Source organism: Nelumbo nucifera, chromosome 1, assembly GCF_055504915.1.
Source record: "Nelumbo nucifera cultivar China Antique chromosome 1, China Antique-T2T, whole genome shotgun sequence".
Classification (NCBI taxonomy): Eukaryota; Viridiplantae; Streptophyta; class Magnoliopsida; order Proteales; family Nelumbonaceae; genus Nelumbo; species Nelumbo nucifera.
The window spans coordinates 39,551,718-39,567,500 of record NC_142649.1 but is presented as its reverse complement, the minus strand read 5'-3'; positions in this window follow the sequence as shown (position 1 = coordinate 39,567,500).

Sequence of the window (15,783 nt, the reverse complement as noted above, 5' to 3'; positions counted from 1 at the left end):
AAATTCGCCCCTTATTCCGCAATCTTTGGGCGTCCATGGGATGGATCTCTCATCCCTTCAGCGGTATCAGAGCCAGGTTAAAATCTTGAACCATCTTGTTTCAGATCTGAACCTGCGCAAATGGGCAGAAGGTGTTCTACCCGATTTGCGCAGATATGGGTTTTGGGAAATTTGTTCCCAAACTTAATGGGCGAATAATCTGAAATTATTTTTACATAAATCTGATTATTATTTAGAATTGTTTTTTATGATTTTCTTGATTTTTGGGCTGTTCGTTCAAGAGGAGATCGAATTCTTGGTTTGCGCAGGGAACCTGCGATTTTGCAGTTCTTGAATTAATTTTGGTCTGTAAATATTTTTTTTATTTTCTAGACTCAATGTATAGGTATTCGATCTGATGTAATAATTAATAGAAATAGGATTTCTATTTATTTTATTTTGGAACAAAGATGGCGGCGCAAAAAAGGAGATTTCGCAGAGAAGGAGATTTCGCAGATGGGAGAATCGCTATCTGCAAATTGTAGTTTGTGAAACTGCATTCTGTGATCTAAGGTGGTGGGGTTATGCAGCTGAAATTGTTGGCTCCATGCACCCTATGTGATTTCCCACATTTCCAGAGACAACCCGTGGTCTCCGCCACTGAGAAAGGAGGGAAATCTCAGAGACGAATAAATGGAAATGGAACGTAGATTAAAATCCATATATATGAAATGAACATGAATCAAATTAGGTTATGGACTGATGTTTGCTCTTTTATCAGAAAATGGCAAACGGATCATTTACAAAACTGCTTGATGACAACAAGTTGAAGGGCCCAAACTATGCTGACTAGTACAGGAACCTTATGCTGGTCCTAGCTTCTGAAAAGCTGGACAAAGTGGCAAAGAATCCTGCCCCGGAGCGTCCGGGTGATAGGGCTTCTGAGGCCCGAAGGAGAGACTATCAAGAATGGGAGGAGAAAAACTCCCTTGCCCGGTGTTACATCATTGCCTCCTTAGACAACCCGATACAGAGGCAATTCGATCAGATCGAACTTGCCAAAGACATATTGGACAGTCTCAGGACAATGTTTGAAGAGCAGAATCGTTCTACTCGACAAAAGGTCTTGAAATAGTTCATGACCGCACAAATGTCCAAGGGTTAACAAGTTCACGACCATTGTCTTCGGATGATGGGATACATCAACGAACTGGAGGCTCTTGGATCCGGGCTGGACCTTACAACCCAGATAGATGATATCCTTAATTCTTTGCCTCCTTCCTTTAATCCATTCATCATGAACTATAACATGAACAAGCTGAATGTCAGCTTGCAAGAGCTCAGCAATATATTGCAAAGAGCTGAAGAACTGATTAGAAAAGATGAGCCTGTAACCATGCTTGTTGAAGCTGGCAACACAGGCAAGAGAAAGAGGAAGGCAAAGAAGCCTCAGAAGAAAACCACTAAGAGCAAGAAGCAGAAGAAAGACAAAGCATCGGATGCCTGTCACTTCTACAAGAAGACCGGCCACTGGAAAAGGAATTGTCCTGCCTACCTGGAATCCAAGAAAGGTAACTTTGAAACTTGTGTTATAGAAACCAATTTGTTGGAAGCTTCTGCGTCCTGGTGTATTGACTCTGGGGCTTCAACTCATGCGTGTAACTAACTGCAGAGGTTCAAGGTAAGCAGAAGGCTGAGTGAAGGAGAAGTCACACTCTACTTGGGGACTAATGCAACTGTTGCAGCCGCGGCCATAGGAACCGTGGAGTTATTTTTTAGAGAATGAACAATTGTACTAAAAGATTGTCGTTATGTACAAAATTTAAGGAGAATTTTGATTTCTGTTTCAAAACTGTGTGCAGATGGTTATTCTGTCTTCTTTAGTAAAATGATTACTATTAAAAGAAACAACAGATTCATCGCATACGGGGAACTAGATAACGGTCTCTATGTTCTACATCCTTCTCTAGAAACTAACATAACCGAAACTACATCAGCTGAAATCCCCAAGAAGAGAGCCCGTGATACAGTTAATCCCACGTGTCTGTGGCATTACCGACTTGGCCACATCGGTGTTGACCTAATCACAAGGTTGGTAAAGGATGGTCTTTTGGATTTTCTAACTGTAGAAGATCTTCCCACTTGTGAGCCTTGCCTACAAGGCAAGATGACGAAATGGCCATTTAACGGTAAGCCTGAAAGATGTACAGGCACACTTGACCTAATACATACTGATGTATGTGGTCCCCTGAGTGTTAGGACATGAAATCAACACGTGTTTTTCATCACCTTCACTGATGATTTTTCACGATACGGTTACGTGTACCTAATGAGACACAAATCTGAATCCTTTGAAAAGTTCAAAGAGTTTAGACAATAGATCGAGAAATAGCTAGGGAGAGAAATTAAAGCCCTTCGATCAGATCGAGGTAGCGAGTATCTCTCTGACGAATTCAGGGACTACTTAAAGGACAATGGGATAGTATCACAATTAGCTCCTCCTGCTACACCACAACTTAACGGTGTTTCAGAGAGGAGGAATAGGACCTTATTGGATATGGTCCGGTCGCTTCTCATACACTCAGAGTTACCCACATCCTTTTGGGGTCACGCATTAGAGACTGCGATTTACGTGCTAAACGGGTTCCAACCAAATCGGTTCCGAATACTCCATATGAACTTTGGACCGGAAAGAAACCAAGTGTAAGACACTTGAAGATTTGGGGTTGTCCAGCACACGTTAAAAGAACGAGTGCAGACAAGTTGGAATCCAAGACCAGTCGTTGCCTATTTGTAGACTACCCAAAAGGCTCTGTAGGTAACCTATTCTATGACCCAAGTGAGAAGAAAGTGTTCTGCAGTAGAAATGTGCAATTCTTGGAAACCGATTACATCCTGGACACCCATCGTCAAGATATTGTTCTTGATGAGGAGAGCACAGGAGCAGTGGGAGATGTCCCACAAGTTTCAGGTAGTGACCAACCTAGAAGATCCACTCGGGTATCCAGGCCACCAGTCCGTTATCGTTTGACCAGGATAGTTACCTGGTGGAAACCTTGACTAGTGAAGATTATTGGTTATCAAGATAAACATGAAGGGATGAGAGATCCATCCTATGGACGCCCAAAGATTGCGGAATAAGGGGCGAATTTCAAAAATTTATCTCTCCCTTCAACTGGGAATCGTATTCCCTATTTAGAAAATCATATTTTCAAGGATCAATCTTGAACCATAAACTGAACCAGATCTGAACCAAAAGGAGTGGGAGAGGATTATACCTGATACGGAGAAATACTATCTCCCAATGGAGGTGTTCATGCCCAAGGAAGGATCCAAAATCTGCTCCCACTGAAGATGGCGCAGTGAAGGATGGAGCAGAATCAACAACGTTCTTCAAAAGAACTTGACCCTTCGCAAGAATCAACTGGACGGCTTGTGAGTACAGCTCCAACCAATCTTTTCCCAAAAGATTGAGATCAAGATCAAATCTTGATTGCTCCCAAGAACTGGAGATCGAACTGAGGGAATGGCAATGGCAGGAAGGTGGCGGCAGGAGAGAATTCGCAGTATGCAGGAAATCTCTCAATCTCTCTTTCTTTAAGAGAAGAATGCTGTTGATGATCATAAAAGGCTGCTGCCCCCTTCCCCTTTTATAATCTCAAAGGGATCAGCTCCTAATCAGATTAGGAGTTGCTAATCCAAATCATATTTGGGTAAGAAGTCCCTTAGTGATAAGGGATAATCCTTATCTTATCTGCAGACCAGATCAGCTATCTCCAAATATAATTAGGAGGTTTCCAGATCTAAATCTCATTTAGATCTTGGACTCTCTAAGTGGATAGGGTCTAAGCCCAATCCTTTTAGCTGACCCACTTCAGAATTCGCCCCCTTTAAATGACTGATCAAATCAGCCCTGTTCGAAATGGGCTTAAGGCCCATTTAAGGTTATGTACTCAAAAAGCCTTCCAAACTGCTGCCTAGTTGGGCTTCCTTGTATGGTGTGGGACCCAAGCATTGATCTACACATCAGCCACATGGGTTCAGCCCAGCCTTTGTTACAAGGCCTGGACGAATGCACTGCTAAAGACAGTGTACCCCCTGAAACCCATCAAATGGGCTCTATGGGCCCAACACTTACACTAAGTGGCCCCTGGGCCAAGCCACCTTGTAACACCCAGGAACTGTGGGCAGATGCAAGATTAGCCCATCAGGTGTTATCCTCAATGGTCTTACACTTAACCTCTCAGCCCATAATGATCATACACTGCCCGACAAGAGAGGACCTCTCCCTCGGCTGCAAGGAACAGTGTTGCACTCTCCACTTATATGGATCCCGGGAATTAAAACCTTCTTGCAAACATTTTAGAAACCATAATATATATACTTTTATATCTTATATAAAATATATTTTGCAAAACAAATCTCAACGATTGAAATCGGCTGCCGGCAGTCTTGGCTTCCATCAGTGAGAGTGCATCCCTGATCATTACCTTTGTCCGACAAAGGGGCTGATCCTGTCACTATGATTACCCACTTAGATGAATTCTCGGACTGTCCCAACATACCCAGGTTTTGACCCCCGCTAAGGATCTCACTGATTGGTACATCAAAGATAGCCCAATCCGACACCTAGTGCAGTATCATAATCGAGTCTTGGGGTCGGGTTTAACTTTCCAGTTTTGCCCATCAATCTCCAAGGTCCAGGGCAATACTGGAAATCTGGTCCAGTTCAAAGATTCAATTAATCCTACACTGTATGTGCCTAGGGTCTCACCCTGGCAGCTGAGACAGGCCACCCCAACCGACTTGGTGGCACCACAGTGTCAGCCTTGTCAGGATAGGTCTCCCCAGACCGACCCACTGGCTGTGAACATTCTAAACTAACACGAGTCTCATTAAGTGTCCAGTTTAAGGGTATTACACAAAAACATACCAAGGGAACATGAATCAAATATGTATCTTTATTCATTTACAATAAACTCATAAAGTACATCATTCTGATCGAAGCTAAGGGCATACAAGGTAAGCAGAAGGCTGAGTGAAGGAGAAGTCACACTCTACTTGGGGACTACTGCAACTGTTGCAGCCGCGGCCATAGGAACCGTGGAATTATATTTTAGAGAAGGAAAAATTGTACTAAAAGATTGTCTTTATGTACAAAATTTAAGAAGAAATTTGATTTCTGTCTCAAAACTGTGTGCAGATGGTTATTCTTTCTTCTTTAGTAATACGATTACTATTAAAAGAAACAACAGATTCATCGCATACGGGGAACTGGAGAACGGTCTCTATGTTCTACATCCTTCTCTAGAAACTAACATAACCAAAACTACGTCGGTTGAAAACCCCAAGAAGAGAGCCCGTGATACAGTTAATCCCACGTGTCTGTGGCATTACCGACTTGGCCACATCGGTGTTGACCGAATCACAAGGTTGGTAAAGGATGGTCCTTTGGATTTTCTAGCTGTAGAAGATCTTCCCACCTGTGAGCCTTGCCTACAAGGCAAGATGACGAGACGGCCATTTAGTGGTAAGCCTGAAAGATGTACAGGCACACTTGACCTAATACATACTGATGTATGTGGTCCCCTGAGTGTTATGACACGAAATCAACACGTGTATTTCATCAACTTCATAGATGATTTTTCACGATATGGTTACGTGTACCTAATGAGACACAAGTCTGAATCCTTTGAAAAGTTCAAAGAGTTTAGACAAGAGGTCGAGAAATAGTTAGGGAGAGAAATTAAAGCCCTTCGATCCGATCGAGGTGGAGAATATCTCTCTGACGAATTCAGGGACTACTTAAAGGACAATGGGATAGTATCACAATTAGCTCCTCCTGCTACACCACAACTTAACGGTGTTTCAAAGAGGAGGAATAGGACCTTATTAGATATGGTCCGGTCGCTTCTCATACACTCAGAGTTACCCACATCCTTTTGGGGTTACGCATTAGAGACTGCGATTTACGTGCTGAATCGGGTTCCAACCAAATCGGTTCCGAATACTCCATATGAACTTTGGACCGGAAAGAAACCAAGTGTCAGACACTTGAAGATTTGGGGTTGTCCAGCACACGTTAAAAGAACGAGTGCAGACAAGTTGGAATCCAAGACCAGCCGTTGCCTATTTGTAGGCTACCCAAAAGGCTCTGTAGGTTACCTTTTCTATGACCCAAGTGAGCAGAAAGTGTTCTGCAGTCGAAATGCACAATTCTTGGAAACCGACTATATCCTGGACACCCATCGTCAGGAAGTTGTTCTTGATGAGGAGAGCTCAGGAGCAGTGGGAGATGTCCCACAAGTTCCAGGTAGTGACCAACTTAGAAGATCCACTCGGGCATCCAAGCCACCAGTCCGTTATGGTTATGACCAGGATAGTTACCTGGTGGAAAACTTGACTAGTGAGGAGGATCCCGTGACTTACGCGGAAGCTATGTTGGACATAGATTCCCAGAAGTGGGTGGAGGCCATGAGGGCAGAGATGGACTCAATGGAGACCAATGGAGTCTGGACTCTAGTAGATCCGCCCTCCGGGGTAAAGGCAATCGGTTGCAAATGGATTTACAAGAGGAAGAAGGGCCCCGATGGTAAAGTTGAGACCTTCAAGGCTCGTCTTGTGGCGAAAGGGTACACTCAGAAAGAGGGCATCGATTATGAGGAAACCTTTTTCGCCTGTGGCCATGCTTAAATCCATTAGGATCCTGCTAGCTGTAGCAGCATACCATGATTATGAGATTTGGCAGATGGATGTCAAAACTGCATTCCTGAATGGAGATCTTGCTGAAGATATCTATATGCAGCAGCCGCAAGGCTTCGTTGCTGCAGGTCAGGAAACCATGGTATGTAAACTTAACAGATCCATATATGGACTTAAGCAAGCTTCTAGAAGTTGGAACATCCGTTTTAACTCTGCTGTCAAAACGTTTGACTTCGAGTAGAATCCGGATGAACCCTGTGTCTACAGGAAGTATAGTGGGGATAAGGTTACCTTCTTGGTTCTGTATGTAGATGACATTCTACTCATTGCGAATGATGTAGGAATGTTAACAACGGTGAAAGTTTGGCTTTCACAGCAATTCTCCATGAAAGATCTTGGAGAAGCCTCCTATATACTGGGTCTTCGACTCTATAGAGATAGATCGAAGCGGATAATAGGATTATCCCAATCTGCTTACATTGACAAAATAGTCAAGAGATACAGCACGGAAAACTCCAAGAAAGGAAACGTTCCTTTCAGGCACGGAGTCACTCTCTCCAAGAAGATGTCTCCTAAGACTTCTGAGGAGATTGATGGCATGAAAGACGTTCCTTATGCCTCAGCCGTAGGGAGCATCATGTATGCCATGCTGTGCACTCGTCCTAACATAGCTCAGGCAGTGAGTGTAGTAAGCAGATTTCAGGCCAACCCAGGGCAGGAGCATTGGACTGCTGTGAAAAACATACTTAAGTACCTTCGAAGGACAAAAGAGTTTTGTCTGGTGTTCGACGGTAGCTCACTACAGATCCAGGGGTTTACAGATGCCGATTTCCAGTCAGATCCAGATGATTGAAAGTCTACATCTGGATTTGTTTTCACGATAGGATCGTGTGTTGTTTCCTGAATGTCATTAACAGTGTATTCGGCCAGGCCTTGTAACAAAGGCTGGGCCGAACCCATGTGGCTGATGTGTAGATCAATGCTTGGGTCCCACGCCATACAAGGAAGCCCAACTGGGCAGCAATTTGGAAGCCTTTTGAGTACATAACCTTAAATGGGCCTTAAGCCCATTTCGAACTGGGCTTATTTGATCAGTCATTTAAAGGGGGCGAATTCTAAAGAGGGTCAGCTGAAAGGATTGGGCTTAGACCCTATCCACTCAGAGAGTCCAAGATCTAAATGGGATTTAGATCTGGAAACCTCCTAATTAGATTAGGAGACAGCTGATCTTATCTGCAGATAAGATAAGGGTTATCCCTTATCACTAAGGGACTTCTAACCCAAATATGATTTGGATTAGCAGCTCCTAATCTGATTAGGAGCTGATCCCTCTTGAGATTATAAAAGGGGAAGGGAGCGGCAGCCTACTACACAACAACACCCATAGCATTCTTCTCTTTGAAAAAAGATAGATTGAGAGATTTCCTGCATACTGCGAATTCTCTCCTGCCGCCACCTTCCTGCTTTTGCCATTCCTTCAGTTCGATCTCCAGTTCTTGGGTGCAATCAGGATTGGATCTTGATTTCAATCTTTTGTGAAAAGATTGGTTGGACCTGTACTCATGTCGTCCAGTTGATCCTTACGAAGGATCAAGTTCTTTTGAAGAACGTTGCTGATTCTGCTCCACCCTACACTGCGCCATCTTCAGTGGGAGCAGATTTTGGATCCTTCCTTGGGCGTGAACACCTCCATTGGGAGATATTACATCTCTGTATCAGGTATATTCCTCTCCCATTATTTTTGGTTCAGATCTGGTTTAGTTTATGGTTCAAGATTGATCCTTGAAAATACGATTTTCTAAATAGGGAATACGATTCCCAGTTGAAGGGAGAGAAAAATTTTTGAAATTCGCCCCTTATTCCGCAATCTTTGGGCGTCCATAGGATGGATCTCTCATCCCTTCATGGTATTGTTAACTGCTGCAAGAGATTTAAACATCAGTCCTAATCTAATCCAAACATCAATTCAGATCGGGTGCAAGAGATTTAAAAGATAACAAAACATCAAGTTCAAAGAAATTTCAGATCATGTACTCATACTGCCTCAGATTCTCATGTAATTCAGATCTGATTTTACCATTCATTGCTTATATTTCATCAATGAGGCAAGTCTGATGCATCAAATGGTGCTGTTACTACCCGAATTTACATCAAAATAGAGTGGGTTCAGGTTTGAGTTCATCTGAACTCAAACCTGAACCCACATGCATTCAGATTTGCAACTAGCTGAGCTCAAATCTGAGGTTCAGATCTGAAGGCTTACATATCATTCTTTCAAATATTTTTCATTCCTTGCTACCCTTTGATCCCTGAAGCTAATCTAATATCTCACATTGTGAATGGGGTGCCAAATTCTCATCAGAATTGAGTAGGTTCAGGTCTGAGTTCAGAACTCAGATCTGAACCTAGCAGATTTGCAACCAACTGAACTCAGATCTGACCCCAAGTCTGAGTTCACATCAAATTTCTTTCATTCTTTGCTACATTTTCAGCCATGAGACAAGTCTGATGTATCAAAATATCAGTCATAATTGAGTAGGTTCAGGTCTGAGTTCAGATACTCATACCTGAACCTAGCAGAATGCATACCTGCAATCAGCTAAACTTAGATCTGAATCTAGCAGATTTGAGTTTCAGATCTGAAAGTCAGATTTCAAGTTCAGATCTGAAAGCTCTCATGCTATTCTTTTCCTCAAAATAAACACACTTTTCCTCAACCAAATCAGCTCAAAAAAAGATCATAGTACAAGTTATCTAACATTGCAAAGTCTGCCCTCTATCCTGCTCTGTTCACAGTCCCAGTTCAGATCTGGGTGATTTCAAATCTGAATTTCTTTACCCAATGCTATCCAATTGTTTTATAGAGATAGCAGATTTGTTCTAGGGTGTATTGGGGTGAAGATAACCCCCAATTACCCTTTGAATTTATATCAGTTCAGGTCTGAGTTCTTGAACTCAGACCTGAACTGTTGCAAATCTGCTACAGCAGAACTCAGATCTGAGTTCTGATCCAAATCCTTGGTTTCCATTCTTTCAGTTATATGGTTCTCTCTCTCATTTTTTTTCACTGTCTAAATATATTTTTTTTTCTTTTTGTAATGAAAGAAAAGAATAATAAAGGGCTGAGAACATTTTTTTTTCAGCTGAGTGTTGCAGTTCTGCTATAGCAGATCTGAGTGCCGAATGCAACTCAGTTCTGCTATAGCAGACCAATGGAGTCTGGACTCTAGTAGATCCGCCCTCCGAGGTAAAAGCAATCGGTTGCAAATGGATTTACAAGAGGAAGAAGGGCCCCGATGGTAAGGTTGAGACCTTCAAGGCTTGTCTGGTGGTGAAAGGGTACACTCAGAAAGAGGGCATCGATTATGAAGAAACCTTTTCGCCTGTGGCCATGCTTAAATCCATTAGGATCCTGCTAGCTGTAGCAGCATACCATGATTATGAGATTTGGCAAATGGATGTCAAAACTGCATTCCTGAATGGAGATCTTACTGAAGATATCTATATGTAGCAGCCGCAAGGCTTCATTGCTGCAGGACAGGAAAACATGGTATGTAAACTTAACAGATCCATTTATGGACTTAAGCAAGATTCTAGAAGCTGGAACATCCGTTTTAACTCTGCTGTCAAATCGTTTGACTTCGAGCAGAATCCGGATGAACCCTATGTCTACAGGAAGTACAGTGGAGATAAGGTTACCTTCTTGGTTCTGTATGTAGATGACATTCTACTCATTGGGAATGATGTAGGAATGTTAACTATGGTGAAAGTATGGCTATCACAGCAATTCTCCATGAAAGATCTTGGAGAAGCCTCCTATATACTGGTTCTTCGACTCTATAGAGATAGATCGAAGCGGATAATAGGATTATCCCAATCTGCTTACATTGACAAAATAGTCAAGAGATACAGCATGGAAAACTCCAAGAAAGGAAATGTTCCTTTCAGGCACGGAGTCACTCTCTCCAAGAAAATGTCTCCCAAGACTTCTGAGGAGATTGATGGCATGAAAGACGTTCCTTATGCCTCAGCCGTAGGGAGCATCATTTACGCCATGATGTGCACCTGTCCTGACATAGCTCAGGCAGTGAGTGTAGTAAGCAGATTTCATGCCAACCCAGGGCAGGAGCATTGGAATGCTGTGAAAAACATACTTAAGTACCTTCGAAAGACAAAAGAGTTTTGTCTAGTATTTGACGGTAGCTCACTACAGATCCAAGGGTATACAAATGCCGATTTTCAGTCAGATCCAGATGATTGAAAGTCTACATCTGGATTTGTTTTCACGATAGGATCGTGTGTTGTTTCCTGAATGTCAGAAAACAGGGGTCCTAAGTAGCAAACTAAATGTCCACAACCGAAGTCGAACACATTTCCGTAAGTGAGGCCGCCTTATGAAAGAAAGTGTTCATTCCTGAATTTGGAATTCAGCACATCACCCATTCCACTGTTGTGTGACAACAGGAGGTTGATGTTGAGAGGTAGCAGCAGCGGAGAATGTGGCAGACCCATTGATTAAGCCACTGTCACAGAAAGTGTTTGAGATACACGTGGAAAGCATGGGACTCCGGGTAGTACCTGATTCGACCTAAGTGCAAGTGGGAGCTATTAGACAGTTTTGTATGCCCTTAGCTTCAATCAGAATGATGTACTTTATGAGTTTATTGTAAATGAATATATGTGCATATTTGATTCATGTTCCCTTGGTATGTTTCTGTGTAATACCCTTAAACTGGACACTTAATGAGACTCATGTTAGTTTAGAATGTTCACAGCAAGTGGGTCAGTCTGGGGAGACCTATCCTGACAAAGCTGACACTGTGGTGCCACCAAGTCGGTTGGGGTGGCCTGTCTCAACTGCCAGGGTGAGACCCTAGGCACATACACCCGACCCCCAGACTCGATTATGATACTGCACTAGGTGTCGGATCGGGCTGTCTTTGATTCACCAATCAGTGAGATCCTTAGCGGGGATCAAAACCTGGGTATGTTGGGACAGTCCGAGAATTCATCTGAGTGGGTGATCATAGTGACAGGATCAGCCCATTTGTCAGACAAAGGTAATGATCGGGGATGCACTCTCACTGATGGAAACCAAGACTGCCGGCAGCCGATTTCAACCGTTGAGGTTTGTTTTGCAATGTATATTTTATGTGAGATATAAAAGTATATATATATTATGGTTTCTCAAATGTTTGCAAGAATGTTTTAATTCCCGGGATCCATATAAGCAGAGAGTGCAACACTGTTCCTTGCAGCCGAGGGAGAGATCCTCTCTTGTCGGGCAGTGTATGATCATTATGCGTTGAGAGGTTAAGTGTAAGACCATTGAGGATAATACCTGATGGGCTAATCTTGCATCTGCCCATAGTCCCTGGGTGTTACAAGGTGGCTTGGCCCAGGGACCACTTAGGGTATATGTTGGCCCCATAGAGCCCATTCGATGGGTTTCAGGGGGTGCACTATCTTTAACAGTGTATTCAGCCAGGCCTTGTAACAAAGGCTGGGCCAAACCCATGTGGCTGATGTGTAGATCAATGTTTGGGTCCCACGCCATACAAGGAAGCCCAACTAGGCAGCAGTTAGGAAGGATAAGTGAGCACATAAGCTTAATGGGGCTAAAGCCCATTTCGAACTGGGCTATTCATTTAGTTAATTAAAGGGTCAAATTCTGAGATGGATTAGCAGATAGGATAGGGTCTTAATCCAATCCACTCAGAGTCCAGATCTGAATATGATTCAGATCTAGAAATCTCCTAATGAGATTAGGGGAAAGATAATCTAATTTGCAGATAAGATAAGGGTTTATCCCTATCACCTAAAGAGAAGTCTTATCCAAATATGATTTGGATAAGTTGCTCCTAATTGGATTAGGAGCTGATCTTTTAGGTTAACAAAAGAATGGGGCGGTAGCATAAGAGATACATCAGATTTTCTTTATTGCTGAAATCAAGAAGAGAAAATTCTGCACCCAGCGAATACTCCCTTGCCGCCTTCCTGTTCTTGCCGCCCTGTTTGCCAGTTCGATCTCCAGTTGTGGGAGAAGTCAAGATTGGATCTTGACATCAGTTCTTTAAGAAAGGATTGAAAGGAAGCTGTGCTCACGTACCATCCTGCTGATTCTTGCGAATGACAGAGTTCTTGGAGAAGAACACTGCTGATTCTGCTCCATCCTGCACTGCGACATCTTCAGTGGGAGCAGTTTTTGGATCCTTCCTTGGGCGTGAACACCTCCGTTGGGAGATACTACTTCTCCGTATCAGGTATAATTCTCTTCTACTCCTTTTCGTTCAGATCTGATTCAGTTTATGGTTCAAGAATGATCCTTGAAAATATGATTTTCTAAATAGGGAATGCGATTCCCAGTTGAAGGGAGAGAATAATTTTTGAAATTCGCCCCTTATTCCGCAATCTTTGGGCGTCCATGGGATGGATCTCTCATCCCTTCAAGGCACCCAAAGCACAATTGCCAAACACCTTGCATGTCACCTAACCCAGCAGTGCAAACCCACAAACGCGTGTTCACGAGAATGCGCGGGACGACACTGTTAAGGCTATGGCAACGCACGCAGTGCTCAACACAGCATGTGCGACCGCGCATGCTGCCGAGGGCACCCAACACAACACACATCGCTTTCGACCATGGGGCACACAACAGACGTTGCGCTGCAACGTGTCCATCATCGTGCTCCCATATCTCCTCTAGTGCACGTCATTATGCAACAGCATGCATTATCAAGTAAAACCTTGCACACTGTGATGCACGTCATTGCGCTCGCACTCGATAAGCATCATGTGCCTTCATGTCGCCTCTAGTGCATGCAACTGCACTACCCGTGCGTCATGGGTGACGGGGGGGAAGCCCCATGACTGCCAACGCTCGCCCAATGGCGCCCGAGGGGGGAACCCCCCCAGAGTCACCACCCCCCCCCCCCCCCCCCCTTCAAAGAGTATGTTAAGCTTTTGGGGCTCTGCCAAGAGGAAACATCACTTTTTTGAAAAATCATACTAGGGTTATCTTGTGATGTATGTCTTAGATTGGTCTTAAACTTGACACGTGGCATTAGTTAGGCTTGAAAAATGATAAAATTAATTAAAATAAATTTTTCGACTAAATTTTTTATTTTTATTAATTTTTAGTCACTTAAAATTACCAAAAACTAGGAAAAATCTGAAAAAATAATTGGGGAGGATGGGGGTTGCTTGGAACACCTATAGAAAAAATTGTGCACCAAAATAAGCTGGTTTCATGCCGAAAAGTATTGATAGAAATGGTTTTTCACTAATATTTAATTTCTACAAATTACAAAAAATTGGCAAAATTTATTTTGTGGAAATGGGATTGCATGGAATCAAAAGGGAACACTCCCATACTACTTTTATGAAAAGTTGAGCTAGTTTCATGCAAGAAAGGTGCACAAAGATGAGTTTGGTACTGTCAATCAAAGCGGTGACATGGGGGTGTGTATGGGTGATATGTTGAAAGAGCAACAACGGTCACAAGTGCATTGTGGGTGTGGACATCCCTTTCACCACGACACATGATGAGAATAAAATTTGTCATATCTTTATCCCTCAATATTCATTATTTTACACTTAATTGGTATCTAATTGGACTCATTACTCTTGTATTTCGATTCAGGGCAAGCAAGAAGGCGATTGGAAAAAAACAAGGCTAATCGGATGATTTTGCACAATTTCGGCACCGATCAGTGATCAGGGCATAACTCTCAATTCCAGACTCCGATTTGACAATTCAAGAAGCACTAGAAATATAAGGAAAAGGCCCACAACCTTTATGTTTTGGGATTTGGCAGAATCGATCTGCATCAAAGACGAATTTGGGCCCAAAGTCAGAGCAATTTCGTAGCAAGGCCCATTTCACAAGCTGAAGCCCATTTTGCAGAAGAGTCTTGAAGCAAGCCCGAATTGTTAAAGAAGCCCAGTTCGAATTCAAGATCCAAGAGTCCCATTAGAATAGAAGTTGAATGTAATCTCAATAAAAGAGTTTTATCTTATTTAAATTCTCAAATTGTAATCCTAGAAAGATAAGAGATAAGAGTTAGGTAGGATAAGTTCAAATTAGACTAGGACTTTCCAGTTTGAGGATAATCTCCTTAAGGGAGTTAGAGAGCAGCCCTCTCCCGAAACCTATATAAAGGGGCGCGGACCAGCACCCAAGGCATCAAATCTCCCAAGAGAGCTTCAGTCTTCAGAGAGAGAAATCACCAACCAAGGAGGAAGAAGCAAGAGTTCGCCCCCCCTTTCTCATCTGGAAGCTGTGATTTCATCATGAAGTGTCTATAAGTTTTTATTTCTGGTTGAAGGGTCAGGGAAGCCTTGATTCTGTAACATTGTGAGATCTAATTGATTTTTATTTCAGTTCATTGTTTATGGGTATTCATATGTTTTCTACGAATTAACTGTGAGGATTATTTTTGTTGATTAAGCAAGAAGGCCCCTTGCTCATTCAATGGAAATAATCTATGGCCGATTGAACCTCCAGTTTCGTATATGATTGGTAGGTTCGATCATGGTGGAAACTAACATAAATTGATTGCAAAAAAGTTTTTGGATCTATGTTAGGAAAATATATGATCGGGTTTAAACGATCTAAGCTTGTGAGATCGCTGACCAGAATTGAGTATCTCCCCTCTTAATGCTATTAATAGGTTAAATCCTAAGAGCTTGTTTAAGACTGCCTATTAATAAGGGAAGCAATCAAAGAGCTTGTTTTGGTTGTCAAATAATAAGAGTAGAGGCTGGCTGTTAGAGCTTGTTAATAGCTATAACCAATTTATTCATAAACATATGAATCTATCTTGCATCAAGGATCAATGCTACGAATCAACGCTGAACTTGTCCCTTCAACCGGAAGTTTTCTCCCATCATTTAATCTTTTGTTTTTTGTTATTTTCTGCTATTTACTAGTTTTCCTTAGCTTTACAACCCCCCTTAATCCATCTACTTGGAAATAAATCCACCCAATCCCTGTGAAGACTGACCTTGCTCATCACTATCTACAAATTATTAACCCAGAGCAAGACTATTTATCTTTGGTTGGGTTCGGCACCCACCAAATTTTGGTGCCGTTGCCGGGGA